General features: G+C 50.8%; 1 long non-coding RNA gene across 1 annotated transcript; it reads right to left on the bottom strand.

Moving 5' to 3' along the window:
• Positions 1–897: 897 nt before the first annotated feature.
• Positions 898–3,172, bottom strand: LOC108543373 (uncharacterized). The gene is made up of 3 exons (XR_001889550.1): positions 3,076–3,172; positions 2,758–2,914; positions 898–1,208 (listed from the first exon to the last, which is right to left on the bottom strand). It is a non-coding gene; the product is annotated as an uncharacterized LOC108543373 (long non-coding RNA).
• Positions 3,173–15,492: the final 12,320 nt, after the last annotated feature.

Below are 15,492 nucleotides of genomic sequence, written 5' to 3'. Positions count from 1 at the left end.
GGGAGGATCACTTGAGCCCAGGAGTTTGAGGCTGCAGCGAGCTATGCTTGTGACACTGCACTCTGGCCTGGGCGACAGAGCAAGACCCTATCTCTAAGAATAAGTAAATAAATAAATGAGATGTCAAGCTATGCAAAGGCATGGAGGAAACTTAAGTACTAAGCAAAAGAAGCCGATCTGAAATGGCTACAGACTGTAGGATTCCAATTCTGTGACATTCTCTAAAAGGCAAAATTATGGTGATAGCTAGCAAAACATCTGTGGGTTTCGGGAGTTGAGGGGAGGAAGGGATGGTAGTTGGAGCACAGAGGATTTGGGGGGCCATGGAAGCTGCTCTGTGTGGTGGACACATTTGTCCGAACCCACAGAGCACCCAACAGCAAGAGTGGACCCCAGTGTGAACTGTGGACTGTGGGTGAGGCTGGGTCAATGTGGGTTCACAGTTACATAAAATGGCCCCCTGTGGGTGGGGATGTTGACAACACCAGGCCGTGCCTCTGTCTGGCAGGACCTGACCATGCCAGGCTATGCATCTGTGTGGCAGGACCTGACAATGCCAGGCTGTGCATCTGTGCAGCAGGACCTGTGTAGGAAATCGCTGTGCCTGCCTCCAATTTCCCCAGAACTGTCCTAAAAATAAAGTCTATGTACCAAATAATCCTATCAGGGGATGTCAGGTGATCACTGCAATGGTGTCCCACCCCCTCACCCGGATCACTGTGGTGATGTCCCACCCCCTCGCCCGGTGGCTACTGGTGCATGGGCAGACCTGGGAACTCACAGCCACAAACCCAGGTGTGCTCAGAGCGTGGAATTACTTTATTTTCCTACTTTAAGTTACGTCTGGCTCAGAGCCCCACCCTACCAGGCTGGCTGAAGAGTCAGCCTCAGCCATTATCAGGGATTTCCCATCTGCTGTCCTACAAATGAGAGGGGATGGAGAGGCCCACCCAGCCCTCCTCCCAGTAGGTGCCCCAGAGATGCCTGCTGTCAGAGCGTGAATGGCCCTGGGAAGCCTGTGGCTCTGGGACACCAGACCAGCCCGGCCCCAGCATCCCTGTGCCCTGTGGAGGGTGGCGGCCCTGGCCCAGGTTGATCACACATCTGTCCTTGCATTCTCCTGGGTGCTGAAGCCTCCAGGTGTCTGGCGAGCAAGCGAGCGGCTTTGGGGCAGGTGCAGCTTCTCCAGAGAATGGTCTGTCAGTTTCCTGCAGGAGAAACACACACTTCGCACATGAGGCAGCAACCCCACTCCTGGAGATTCCTTCCGGAGAAGTGAAGGCCCGTGTTCCCAGAAAACTGTGCATGAGGGCTCACAGCAGCACAGCTCATGACGGCCAAAGTGGAAGCAACCCAAAGCCCTCCCCAGGTGAATGGATGGACAAACTGAGGTGCCTCTGCATGAGGACACCACTGGCAATCAAGGGGAACCTGTGTGGACACATGCATCACCTCAGATGGACCTGGAAGCCAGCCCGTGGAATGAGACCCTGCAGGGCGTCATTTACATGACATTCTCAAAAAGTCTGAGTTGTAGTGTGGAAAACACCTTGGTGGTGTCCAGGAAGAGTGTGACTGCACAGGCTCAGTACAGTGCACAGGCTCAGTACAGCGCACAGGCTCAGTACAGCATGCAGGCTCAGTACAGCGCACAGGCTCAGTACACTGCGCAGGCTCAGTATAGCGCACAGGCTCAGTACAGCACACAGGCTCAGTACACTGTGCAGGCTCAGTACAGTGCACAGGCTCAGTATGGGATAAGTTGGGTTTTTTGATCTGGGGAGGACAAATCTCAACTCCTCCTGCCCAGCACGCAGCTGTCTTTACAAATAGCACCATGAGACCATGTGTCTGTGTGTAGATGAGAATCATTCTGCAGAGAAGATTCCCATAAGAAAAGCTGCAACCTCTGGCAAAAGTGAATTGTTCATGGAAGCTGGGATCACAGGCATCCCAACATCCTGGAGGCAGAATTTGCAGTGGGTGAAAAATAACCAACCTGAGTGTACAACAGGAGGCGCAGGCCACGAGTGGTGCATTTCCTGCCCTGGAACACTACACAGCCAGTGAATTCAGTGAGGCAGAGCCACAGACAGGTCTCAGAAACACCAGCACAGAGAGACACAGACGGCATGCATGGGTCTCAGAAACAGAGTGGACACTGAGCAAAAGAAGCCAGTTGTAGGATGATGGGCATATAAACTTCAGAAAAAATGCTAAACAAATCTCCATGCTGTTTATGAATACACACACATTATTTACAGTGTTTGTACCTGTGCATGGGAATAACGGGGGCCAAATTCAGAATCTGGGCTCCTCTGCGGGGAGGGTGGGCTTCGTGCGGACTTCAGGGCCGCTTGTCAGGCTCCACTTCTGACGCCCAGCCGGGGGCATGTAGGTGTTTGGCACATTATTCTCTATGTTTATATACTTTAAATATTTCATAAGTTAAAAGACCAAAGAGCAGAACAACATAAATAATACACTACCATTTACCCATCTGAGCTAAAAGGATACGCACACACAGAAAAATATTTACATGTGTCTGGAATTTCAGGTGGGAAGTGGGGCCAGAGCAGACACGTGAATGTGAATGAGGTATGGTCTCCACTTTTCACTGTGTGCCTTCTGATGCTGTTCAGGTGTGTGTTACTGCGTGCACACATCATACATTCCATTTTTTAAAGATTTAATACTATTAAAAGAATATTGTGAAAGCAGGGAAACCCTCACTTGCCTCCACCTGCCAGGTCTCACCTCTCGAGGGTGGCTGTGCCACCCTCCCCACACACCTTCCTGGAGCCTCCACGTCTCTCCTCTATCACACCATGGTGTTGTTACCCTCTGACTTCAGTGTTGCATCCCTAAAACCGTGAGTCTCAGGGCCCAGTCCAGAGAGCAGAAGGCACCCCAGCTATTTTAACAGAGAGAATTTAACACAGGGGATTGGTTCAACAGTGTCAGAGGGCTGAAGGCAGAGACACGAGTGCGGGTCCCCACTGAGCCCCCCTCTTCCTCGCCGCCCTCACCCCCAGCTCCACAGTATGGTCCCTCCCTGTCCTCCTCTTCTCAGACCTGCCATGTGTGTCGGCGACCCCAGGAGGCCTCGAACTCCTGCTTGCTCCCCTCCCAGGCACTTGGGCCACACTCCTGGGTGGACTCTTCCTCGCTCCTTCCTAGGATCCTGAACACTGGCTCCGGCTGCCATGACAGCACCACAGACAGGGCGGCTTAAACAACAGGACTTTATGTCCTCACAGCTCTGGAGGCCGGAGGTCCAAGATCAACATATGGGCAGGACTGGCTCCTCCCAGGGCCCCTGTCCTGGGCCTATAGACAGCATCTCCTCCCTGTGTCCTTACGGCGCCTTTTCTTTGTGCATACCTGGGACCTCATCTCTTCTTACAGGGATACCAGTCCTACAGGATTAGGGCCCTGTCTACTGACATTTAACCTTCACTGCCATCTTAAAGACCCTGCTTCCAAATGCAATCACACTCGGGTGCTGGGAGTAGGTGTTCCACCTATACATTTGGAGGGACCCTTTTCAGCCCATGAAAGATTCCACCCACAGCTGCTTTCTGATCCAACTCCCAGGGCTCCAGTTAGCCCAAATGCAAATGACTCCCCCCTCCTGAGTCCCAGACCCAGGACCCTCGGCAGAATTTCCACCGGGTGTTAGAGGCACTCAGGCCCTGGAAGCCACCATCTCCCTGTCGTGCTGTTCTCTTGGTGGCCCCTGCCTTGGTCAACCATTCCCAGGCAGCCTGGGATGACCTTGATCTTCCCAGCCCCTCCCCACACACCTTCCTGGAACCTCCAAGTCTTTTCTCCTATCACACCATAGTGTTGTTACCCTCTGACTTCAGTGTTGCGTCCCTAAAACCGTGGGTCTCAGGGTCCAGTCCAGAGAGCAGAAGCTACCCTAGCTGTTCTAATGGAGTGAATGTAACACAGGGGATTGGTTCAACGGTGTCAGAGGGCTGAAGACACAGACACACTGCAGGAAGCAGCTTCTACCCCAGCAACCAGAAAACAAAGGAGAGAAGTTGGGGTTCCCAGAACCCAGGAGCTCAGAGAGGCATCCCCGAGGAGTAAGATTCAGGCTGCAGGGGAGGGTCTTGGCAGGACTATGCTGGTCGGTGGCTCCAAAGGTACAGGAGAAATGGGGTCCCAGTCACTGCCAGAGAGGAGCCACCTCTGGGTGATGCCGATGCAACAAGCAGAAGGAAGGGGTCACCCCCATCCCCCCCCTTCACTGTGGCCCGGTCTCCGCAGGGCCACCACGGCCAAACCGCGGAGCCCGTTCCCCAGCAGCAGTGGCACGGCACGGCGCCCCAGCGTGGATGCGAGGCGGGAGGTGAGGGATGGGCACCGCACACTTGCATTCACCGTGGGCCCTCAGTGAACACGCGCTGAGGCAAAGAATGAGGAAATGAATGGATGCCTGCGAGAGCCGCGCAGAGGCCCCGTGCAGGCTTCCTGTTTCTGATGAAGGAAATAATGTATACAGTGGTCCATTTCCAGGACAAAGTGCCTTGAATCGGCTTAGGTCAGCAAACTACAGAAGAAACAGGATGTACTAGGCCTCTGCTTGGACAGCCAACGCCTGCTTGTTGGGCACCCCCCACCCCTTAGCTGCCCTCACCCAAACCAAAGAGGTTTAGTCTAAGATGAAAGTTTACCAGTCTAAAAATATCTCGTTTTGTCTGTTCTCATCAGCCTGCCCGGCTACTTAGGTCATAAGTCAAATACCTGAAGAGCCCCCGAGCTGACTGGGATTGCAATGCATTGTGGGCCGCAACAAAATGCAGCAGGACAACCCTAAAGAAAACACCTACAGCCCCTGCCCAACAACCAATAGGCGACGTCCAGGAAGACTGTGACCCCCCCCACAGTACTCAGCCTATGAGGAACCAGGGGAGGGACCTGCACCCTACAGCCCCTACCCAACAACCAATAGGCAAAGTCCAGGAAGGTTGTGAGCCCCCCCCCATAGTACTCAGCCTATGAGGATCTGGGGGAGGGACCTGCACCCTACAGCCCCTACCCGACAACCAATAGGCAAAGTCCGAGAAGACTGTGACCCCACAGTACTCAGCCTATGAGGAACTGGGGCAGGACCTGCGCAATAGGGGTTAAAGGGCGTGTTGTAACCCTGCTGGGTGTGCCTGCCCACCAGACACCCGATCTTGCAAAACCGTCTTTAAAAGTCTCACTTTCGCTGTTCTCTGGGTCTCTGAGTCCATTTTTTGGGTTTGGACAGGTGAGTTTGTTTATCATATCTGAGCCACAACCCCTGTTAGGCTGTTCCCAAAATGCTGTAAAGAATACCTGAGACTGGGTAATTTATAAAGAAGAGAGGTTTAATTGGCTCACGTTCTGCAGGCTGTGCAGGAAGCTGGCATCTGCCTGGCTTCTGGGGAGGCTGCAGGAAGATTTCGGTGCTGGTGAAGGTGAAGGGGAAGCAGGTGCATCACGTGACCAGAACGGGAGCAAGAGAGAGAAGGGGGAGGTGCTGCACACTTTAAACCACCACCTCTCAAGAGAACTCACTCACTGTTGTAAAAACAGCACCGAGGCCTGAGGACTCACCCCGTGACCCAAACATCTCCCACCAGGCGTCACCTCCAACACTGGGGATGACATTTCAACATGAGATGTGGGTAGAGACACGGATGCAGACTCTGTCAACCCCTTCTCTCACCAGCGAACAGGCAGTCCCTGGGCCTCTCCCTCTGGCTGGAGGAGGCCCACATGGGTAACTCCCGAGCAGGAGGACTCTCTCTGCAGGTGCATCTGAGAACGTGTGCTTTCCCGGCCCCCAGGCTGTTCTCAGTGACGCCCCTTGGGACCTGCCCACCAGGACAGCAGTCCAGTGGTGGCACGCTGCCCCTCCTGGCTCACACTGGCAAGCTACCATCACCAGTGCCCTGATGGCCCCACCCCACGGATTTCCACAAGCAGAACCAGTGACTCGACTCCATCCCAAAGATGTAAGGCCTTACCTTTGGAAAAGTCTGAATGATGTACAATTTGGGAATGGCCACATTTCATGTGTACAATATCGATTTGATCTTTTTAAAGTAAATAAAATGCAGGCCAAGTGATACCTGGGACAGGTCACCACGGTGCAGGCAAAACCCCCGGGAACAGAGTTATCCTAGGCTGCCACACTGGGCGATTAAAAACCATCAGCATAAATTTCACTTACGAAAGTCACTTTTATTTACTCACTTCAGCTTTGTGCCCCCCAGGATCCAGGGAGTCACTCCTTTCTCTTTCTGAGACCGTTCCAGACAAATGAACATCAAACCATCCAAACTGCAGCGAGGATGGGCCTAAGACAGAGGCAGCAGCACCCTCCCGCGAGGCCATCGTCTGTGAGTCGGGCGGCAGCTCCAGCCCCAGTCGCATGATGTGAAATGATCATGGCCGGTTGGTCTGAATGCCAACACCCACCAGCCTCCAGCATGAGGTGTCCAGCACGAGGGGACACCTGTTCCTGGGACTGGAATTAGAGCACAGGCTGCGTCTACCTTACAGTGTCCCTGGAAATGTGAGGAAAGCAAAAGGAAAGTGTCCTACAGGAGAAAAGTCCTAGCTCATTCATTCCCCACACTGCCCAGATTGCATGAGGCATTGGGGTTCCAGGTGACAGAGGTTCCTGCTGAGGGGAGAGCTGCTCCCAGTCCTGCGGGGGAGACTGACCTGCAAACAGCGTGTGCACGAAAGGCAGGAACAAACGTGCTTTGTGCCGTGGTCCTGGGCAAACCAGAGGCTGCCGGAGGCCAAAGGATGCCGGACACGTGGCTCTGAGATGCTGCCTGCTTCCCCCACCACACCGCCCCCTGGCCACTCTGCTTCACGCCAAATGTAAGGAAGACCCCGGCACTCCAAGGCAAACCCACTGACTCAGGACCTGAGAGGGCCACGGGGATCGGACAGAGATGGGAGCAGAATCCACACGGGTGAGCCTCCGCCCGGTTGAAGGCTTGTTAGTTTATTGTCTGTTCATCTGTTGTTTGTTTGTTTGCTTGTTTGTTTGAAACTACAGCAAAACATACTATTTGGCGTGTGGCTCTATAAGTTTGGGCAAGTGCATAAAGTCATGTAACCAACAACACAATCAAGAGACCAGGTCCATGATCCCCAAAACTCCACTCCTGTGCCCGCCGCGCAGCCCCTGGAAGCCCCGCATCTGTTCCCCTCCCTGGAGTGTTGCCTTTTCTAGAATGTGATGGAAATAGAATCATGCAGGACTCAGCCTTCTGAGCCCAGCTTTTTGCCCTTAGAATAAGGCCCGTGGGGATTATTCCCGCAATTCATGCCTCGAACGTTTCCCGTTGCAGGAAAGTATCCCACTTTCTTTATCCATTTGCCAGTTGGTGGATATCTGGATGGTCTCCACGTTGGGGCAATTATCAATAAAGTTACTAGAAACATTCACAGGGAGGTCTTTGTGTGAGCCTGAGTTTCCATTTCCCTTGGGTGAACGCCCCATAGAGCCATTGCTGGATCATTGGGCAAGAGTGTGTTTAACTGTGTGAGAAACCCCCACACTGCTTTTCCGCCTTGGCTGCGGCACCATATTGCGTTCCCACCAGTGATGCGAGAGCTTCGATAGCCAGGTTCCCACAGTCACACCTGGGCCACCCAGGGCCCAGCTCGGCAGCACCTGCAGCTGGGGTTCATGAGGCACCTGCCAGTGCCGGCCTGGGGCGGGCCGCATTGTCTGTGGGTGTTGTTTTATATCCTTTTCAGCCTTTTCAGTAGGTGTGACGTGATGTTTTCACGCAGCTGTTATTTGCATTTTCCTGATGACTAATGATGTGCAGCATTTTTTTTTATGTGCTTATTTACCATCTGGACATTCGCTTTAGTGAAGGGTCTGTCCAAATTTCTCGCCCAATTTTAAAATGGGGCTTTTGTTTTCTTACTGTCGAGTTTTGGTGTTCTTTGTGTGTTCTGGACCGAAGCCCTTAGACAGATAAGCACTTGTCATTTCATTATTTTGTTTGTTGTTGTGGTTTGAGACAGGGTCTCCCTCTGTTGCCCAGGCTGGAGTGCAATGGCTCAATCTCAGCTCACTGCAAGCTCCGCCTCCCAGGTTCAGCGATTCTCCTGCCTCAGCCTCCCGAGTAGCTGGAACTACAGGCGCCTGCCAACAAGCCTGGCTAATTTTTATAATTTTAATAGAGACAGGGTTTTGGCATGTTGATCAGGCTGGTCTCGAACTCCTGACCTCAAGTGATCTGCCCGCCTCAGCCTCCCAAAGTGCTGGGATTTCAGGTGTGAGCCACCATGCCCAGCTTAGAAATGTATTTTGAAAAGCAAAACTTTTAATTTTGATAAAATTCCGTCAAGGAGTGTTTTGTTTCACGTTACCTCTAAGATCCCTTGCCTAACCTAAGCTTGTAAAAATCATCTCGTACGTTCTCCAGGAAGATTTATAGCTGTGGGCTTCACATTTCAGTCTATGATCCATTTTGGGTTTATTTATTTTTTATTTATTGTTTATTTATTGTTGTTTATTGTGCAGGGACTGGGTGGAGAGTTTTCTTTTTCTTGCATCTAAGTATCCAGTTGTTCCGCACCATGGCACACAGGGCCTTCCTTTCTGTATTGAACAGCCTGTGTGCTTAGTGTGGCGGTGATGGCCACGTCACATGTTGTATATAAATGCTCAGCACGTGGGAATCTCAAAGTAAGTGCCCAATAAACAGTAGCTGTAAAATTCCCACATTCTCTGTGTTGCAGAAGTTTGGATGGCAGGCAGGATACATCTCATATCAGAAAAGCTCTGTAAGTGCACCATGCTTTGTGGCTTAAGGAAAAAGACCCTCTTTCATCTGATCTTGACAATTGCCTGAGAAGGGTTCCATAAAGACAGAGATGAGAGCCATAGTCCCTGAAGCCCACCTTGGATTCCAGCGGCAATTCTGAAAGCCTCCCTGTGAAGTAAGGAGAGAGCGCAGTACTTGATACCCTCTCCCCGACCCCTAGGAATATATATATACACACACATAGGTATAGTTTCCTACTGTTGCGTTTTGGTGTTCTTTGTATATTCTGGATACAAGACCTTTGACAGATAAGCATTTGTCATTTCATTGTTTTGTTTGCTGTTGTTGTGGTTTGAGACAGGGTCTCCCTCTGTCGCCCAGGCTGGAATGTGGTAGTGCAATCTGGGCTCACTGCAACCTCCACAACATATACACACACACACACGTATATATATACACACACACGTGTATATCTATACACACACACGTGTATATATATACACATACATATAGTGTATGTATATATGTGTATATATACACACACATATATATACACACACGTATAGTGCTTTATAAACATGAGACCTTATTGTTAGCATCCAAGGGGCCATATTTAGAGATTCCGTACTTGAAGAATTTTTATTAATAATTGATTGGATGATTACTTTTAGCTTTGCCCACTCAGGACATTATTTACTTTCTGTATGGCATAATTGATTTTGTAAACAGAGCATATTTAAACATAATTTGACAGCAATGATGGTTCATTTGATACTATCCTCTGAAATAATATTCATCAAGCCTTTCATCTTTGGCATTTGTCATAGCTAAAGCCAAACAAAGCCATAGTGAGTTGGGGCCAGTCTACCAACAGGCACTTCATCTCCTTTCCTCTGAGAGGAAGAAAAATTAACTCAAAGGAGTGTGTGCCAAAGGCAAGGACTCCCCAGCAGACCAAGCCTGAGTCACACCTGGGCCACCCAGGGCCCTAGCTCAGCAGCACCTGCAGCTGGGGTTCATGGGGCCCCTGCCAGTGCCGGCCCAGGGCGGGAGGTAAGAGCTCCATTCCAAAGTAAACCACACATCTGAGAGGTCAGCCAACCTGCTCCAGGCTGAGCAGGGATGACCCCGCCGCCCTCAACCCAGCAGCACCCAGAGAGATGCCCTTCCGGCCGGGGTCCCCTGTGTCAGGTCAATCTGATGCACTATCAGACTGAGAACTCAGCCATGGAGGGCAGAGTCAGGGAAAAGTCTCGGCCAAGTCCTACCCCAGGGAAACCACCATTCCTCGAAGGTCAATTCAGCACCGCGCTTTGTTTCTCAAATACACCAAAGGGTGGCCCAGGACTGGGATTCGCAGGGAAGCAGGGTCCTCCTACAAGGCACTGATCCTGGAACATCTCAGCCCGTGGGACCCACACATGTCCCCGCCCCCAGGCTGCCATCTGTAACAGGTGACCCCAGGATCTCAGGTCCTCCAGGCTTTCGGAGGAAACCGCAGGTCCCTGCAGCATCTCCCGGGGTTCCTGGTGGGACAGGGCCGCGTCTTCACGGCCTCTCTCTCTGATGCTCTGTCTCCCTCGCTGGGGACCTGGCCTCTGCATCTCGCCCTGGGCTCTTTGCTGCCCCTGCCCCAATGCAAATGAGGTATTTGCCCCTTTTCCTCCACCTGCAGAGGGCTTGGGAGCACAGCAGGAGCAGGCCTCAGACGTGGGAGCCATGGCAAGTCACATGGGGGTCCCTGGGGCTGAGCTCTCAGGTGCTGAATCTCTTCCCAGTTCTCCCACCTGCCCGCCTCCTTCCTCCCTTCTCCCTGTGTCCCAGCAACCCCCTCCCGCTGGCCCCTGGGGGAGGACTGAAATTCACTTCCCTCATTTAGCTGTAGACCAACAGCCCGGCTCACTCAATGCCTTTCCCGCTTTGCAAATCGCAGAACTCATCAAGGTGCAAGCTAAGCCCATGATCTCCCACTCCGCATCCCACCCAAGAGCAGCTCAGAACAACCATGGGAGGTGCTGGAATGTCTCACTGTCACCCCCAACAAGGCCTGCCCCACCCCGCCTTGCATTCCTCAGCCCCTGTGAAGTTTCAGAGTGGAGAGTTGCATTTTCACGCCACTAGAAATTACACCACTGTCCTCCCCACACATCCTCCTTATGTCCCCAGGCTCCACAATCCCTGACTCTGGACAGAAATGCAGGTATTACCCTTGCCTCCACTCTGCTTTGGTTACCCTGGAGTTCCATCTGGAATCCCCTCTCGTCCCTCCAACCCCACTGGATCAGGCGGCCATCACCTCCGGCCCGGGACGCTGGCTCCCACCGCCACTCTGCCCTCATGGCCCACCCTACCCACACAGCCCAAACAATGTTCCAAAGCACAATTCACATCATTGCCAGAAAAAGTGGTCCCAATCCAGACCCCAAGAGAGGGTTCTTGGATCTCCAGCAGGAAGGAATTCAGAGCAAGTTGCAGAGTTCATGGAGAAGAGAGAGTTTACTGAAAGCTGCTCAGATACAGAGTAGGGTGTCCTCAGAAAGCAAGAGGAGGATTGTGCCATCTTTGTTTTAAACTCTTCTTATGTGGGGGTCTTATCTATGTAAAAGCTAAACTAAGTTATGTCTATGTGCAGGTAGATTGACAGTGGGACAAAATGTAGTACTTTGTAGATTTAAAGAAAGTTATCCTTGACACTTTAGTGCGTAAGTACATCAAAGCATGACTATAGCTATCTTAAAAGCATGCGTGGTCATGAGGTGTCAGGACATCTGGACGTCTGCTGTCCTGGGAGTTTGCCGTTGCAGGCATTACTAAACTCCTTCCTTAGCCATAAACATCTGACGACCTTGCGTCGTGACTGGCAAGGAATGGGAATTGATTTTAAAACAGTATCGCCGTGGCTTTCCTACATTCCCGGTTCCCTAATGAGATCAGGTCCCACATAAGCTTCTCTCGCCACGTCCCCTTCCCTCCCCTCCCCTCCAGGTACATGGACCCCTCTCAGTTCTCTGAGAGCACCCACCAACCTCTTTGCTGTCCTGGGCATTGGCTGCAACAAGCCCCTCCACCAGACGGACTCAGGCTACTACCATCACTAAACCCCCTTGTCCAGGCTGACAGCCTGTCATCCTTCAGGTCTCCACTGCAATTCCCCTGCTCAGAAACATCCCTACCACCTTCCTAGATAGAGTAGAAAGCCCCTTCCACACCCTCCTTGGCCCATCCCAGCACCTGTCACATTTCAGAATTATTTGATGTGTTTGTTTACTTGTAGACTGGAAGCCCCGTGAGGGCAGGAGCCAGGGAGCGCCATCCCATGCTGGGCACCCCACAGGTCCGTGCTCAGTGAAGGAAGGAACGCCATCTCCCATCAGAGGTCAGAAGCTAGATGGTCAGATTCGTTTGCTTTTAAGTTACAAAGCAGTCCTCCCTCCCCCTCACTAGCTAATTCCTGTTGCTAGGCACCTTATCTCTCCAGAGGGCAGCAAGGCCCAGGGCGCGGCTCTTTGTGACAGGGATGTATTCCTGCACTCCCTGGGCTCTCTGCACAAACGTCCCGTCGCTGAGCAGCCTTTCTCAGGGTGGCTCCCACAGAGCATGGCTCTGCAGGTGTTAATAGATGGCCCTGAAAGTGGCCTGTGCTCAGGAAAGATTAGAATTCCTGGAGGCCTTTAATGAACATGTGGCTCTCCCGCAGGGGAATTGGGCTCCGTTCCCAGGTTTTCAGACTCCACCAGTTATGAAATATATCATCGGTTTCATAATAGCTTGTTGGAAGGAAAACAGAAAACTACCCAGAACGGGCCATAAGCTGTAGCCAGGGCGGCTGACCATCCCAGACAGGCCCAAGACCCGGGGGGTTCCTGGGTGGCAGGACTTTCAGTGCTAAAACCAAGGAATTCCAGGGCAAACCGGAAGGGTTGATCACCCTAGCTGAACCCCAATTTGAGAAAAATTAAGATGAAGGGGATGGGGGAAAGTCCATCTGGGAATTGGCAGCATTTCCCAGTTTAAGCACCGGAACATTTTATTAGGTTGGTGCAAAAGTAATTGTGATTTTTGCATTAATTTCAATGGCTGTCACTCATTTGGTGACCTTGCCCCCTCTGTCCCTCCACTTGGTGAGCCAGAGGAGCCGGAGTTGCCAGTGGGGATGGTGGAGAGGATTGATGAGGTCAGGCAGGCCAGGATAGGGCACCTTCAGCCTCTCTCTGGCCACCTGGGGCAGCGGCCAGGAGCACAAAGCGGCCTCGTGGCCTGTGGACACTTTCATCTTCGACCTGGTGGCCCAAGTCAACCCCTGTGGCTTAGAGCTAATGATTCACATTTTTAGCAGAAACACAATTTGGAGCAAACAAGCATGATAACTCTCATTAGCCCTTGTAAGAAATCAAAATTGGATTTAGGAGAAAACAATTACATGCATAATATTATGACCAAAGTATGAAGAAAAATAAAATGCCTCGCTCATTTTAATAACCAGGACGTTTTAACGACTGACGAATCCTAGCAGGTCTGTGGAAAAAGACAATTCTCTTTCATACAGTGAAGTGAACAGAAATCAACGAAAGTTTTGGAACAAAACCCCATGTTGGGGGAAGGTCAGACAGAGCCAGGAGACTCCTGGAGGCCCCTGCAGGGCTCCAGATGGAAGCCATGGGGGCCCAAAGGACAAGCGGTTCCAAAATCCATGTCAGAAAGCAAAGGGTGGACTCGCCAAGGCAACCGGAACATGAAAAGCAGAGGGCTGAGGGCTTCCGGGCTCTGATTTGAGACAAGCTGTGAAGCTGTGGCACCCAGACAGGAGGGTGTGGGCACAAGGACAGGCGCAGACAACGGAACAGGACAGGCTCCAGGGAAGGCCATGCCTGTGCGGGCCACTAATCTCAACAAAGGTGCTTGTGAAGCTTGACTCTGGGTGTCAACGCACCTGGATTGAGGGGCTCCTGGAGAACTGGTAAAGCAAGTTCCATCTGTGTGTCTGGGAGGCTGTTTCTGGAGGAGCTTCGCATGCGAGTCTGGACGGACTCAGCAGGGAAGATCTGCCCTCAGTGTGGTGGCACCTCTCACCTCTCTCAATCCCCCTCAGCTGCCTGGAGAGGACAGAAAAGGCAGAGGACAGTTGAATTCCTCTCCCTCCTGGAGCTGGGACTCTCCTCTTCTCCTGTCCTTGGACATAGAACTCCAGCCCCCTGGCTTTTGAACTCCAGGGTGCACACCGGCAGCCCCTCAGGTTCTCCGGCCTTCAGCCTTGAATTGAGAATCACACCACCAGCTTCCCCAGTTCCGAGGCCTTTGGCCTTGGCCTGAGCCACGCTGTCTTCATCCCAGGGTCTCCAGGCAGGCAGACAGCCTGCTATTGGACTTCTCAGCCTCTAGACTCATGGGAGCCAAACCCCCCATAGATACCTATATCAATAAAATGCTGTTTAGAATGAAAAGAAATGAACTTCTGATAAAGCACAACACAGATAAATCTCTTTCAATTATGCTAAGGGAAAGAGTGCAACACAAGAGGATCCATACCACATGACCTCGAGTACACAGAAGGCTATAGCAGGCAAAGCAATAGGGACACACACAGAAGGGTGGCAGCCTGGAGTCAGGAACTGGAGGAGGGAATTGACTGCAAACAGATAACTTTTGGGAGTGGTGAGAATATTCTTTATGTTGATGGTGGTGGTAGTTAGGTGAATCCAGAAATTTGTCAAGAAGTATTAAACAATGAACAGCAAATAGCTGAATTTCTGTTATGTAAATTATGTCTCAGTGAAGCTGATTTTAACAAAATAAAAATTAAAAAATTAGTTCTCTGTGTAAAAAGAAAAGAAACTCCAGGTTAAAGAGAATGGGTAGGTGTCCATTTCCAGCAAGGCAACAAATCAAGAACCCTATTTCCTCCTTCTGAAAACAATTTAAAATGCTGAAACAGCTTTTAAATGCATTAATGATTGGCCAGACAGTAAGGGATTCTCAAAGACCAAACTCCATGTGAAAGCAGTTGTCAACATAAGTAAATAAAACAAGGCCAAATTTTGATTAAGAAACCCACCTTCCATTCTGGCTTCAAAAAAAGAAAAAAAGGCAAAGGAAGTCCTAGCCACAGCAATCAGGCAAGAGAAAGAAATAAAAGGCATCGAAATAGGAAAAGAAGAAGTCAAACTCTCCCTCTTTGCTAAGGATACGATTCTATACCTAGAAAATCCTAGACTCCACCAAAAGGCTACTAGACCTGATAAACTCGCTCAGTAAAATTCCAGGATACAAAATCAATGCACAAAAATCAGTAGCATTTCTCTACAACAATAATGTCGAAGTCGAGAATCAATCAAGAACATAACCCTGTTTACAATAAGCCACAAAGAAAATGAAATACCTAGGAACGCAGCTAACCAAGGAGGTGAAAGATCTCTACAAAGAGAACTGCAAAGGACCTGCTGAAAGAAATCAGAGACAACACAAGCAAATGGAAAAAAATTTCATGTTCATGGACTGGAAGAATTAATATTCTTAAAATGGACATACTGTCCAAAGCAATGTATAGATTCCGTGCTATTCGTATCAAACTACCAACGTCATTCTTCACAGAATTGTTTTTTAAATCTATGCTAAAATTCACATGGAACAAAAAAAAAAAAAAAAGCCCAAATAACCAAAGCGACACTAAGTAAAAACACAAAGCTAGAGGCATCATATTACCCAACTT

This window comes from Rhinopithecus bieti, unplaced genomic scaffold (assembly GCF_001698545.2).
Source record: "Rhinopithecus bieti isolate Rb0 unplaced genomic scaffold, ASM169854v2 scaffold_24263, whole genome shotgun sequence".
NCBI classification, from domain to species: domain Eukaryota; kingdom Metazoa; phylum Chordata; class Mammalia; order Primates; family Cercopithecidae; genus Rhinopithecus; species Rhinopithecus bieti.
The sequence above is the reverse complement of the archived record's forward strand: the minus strand, read 5'-3'. Positions and strand labels throughout refer to the sequence as shown.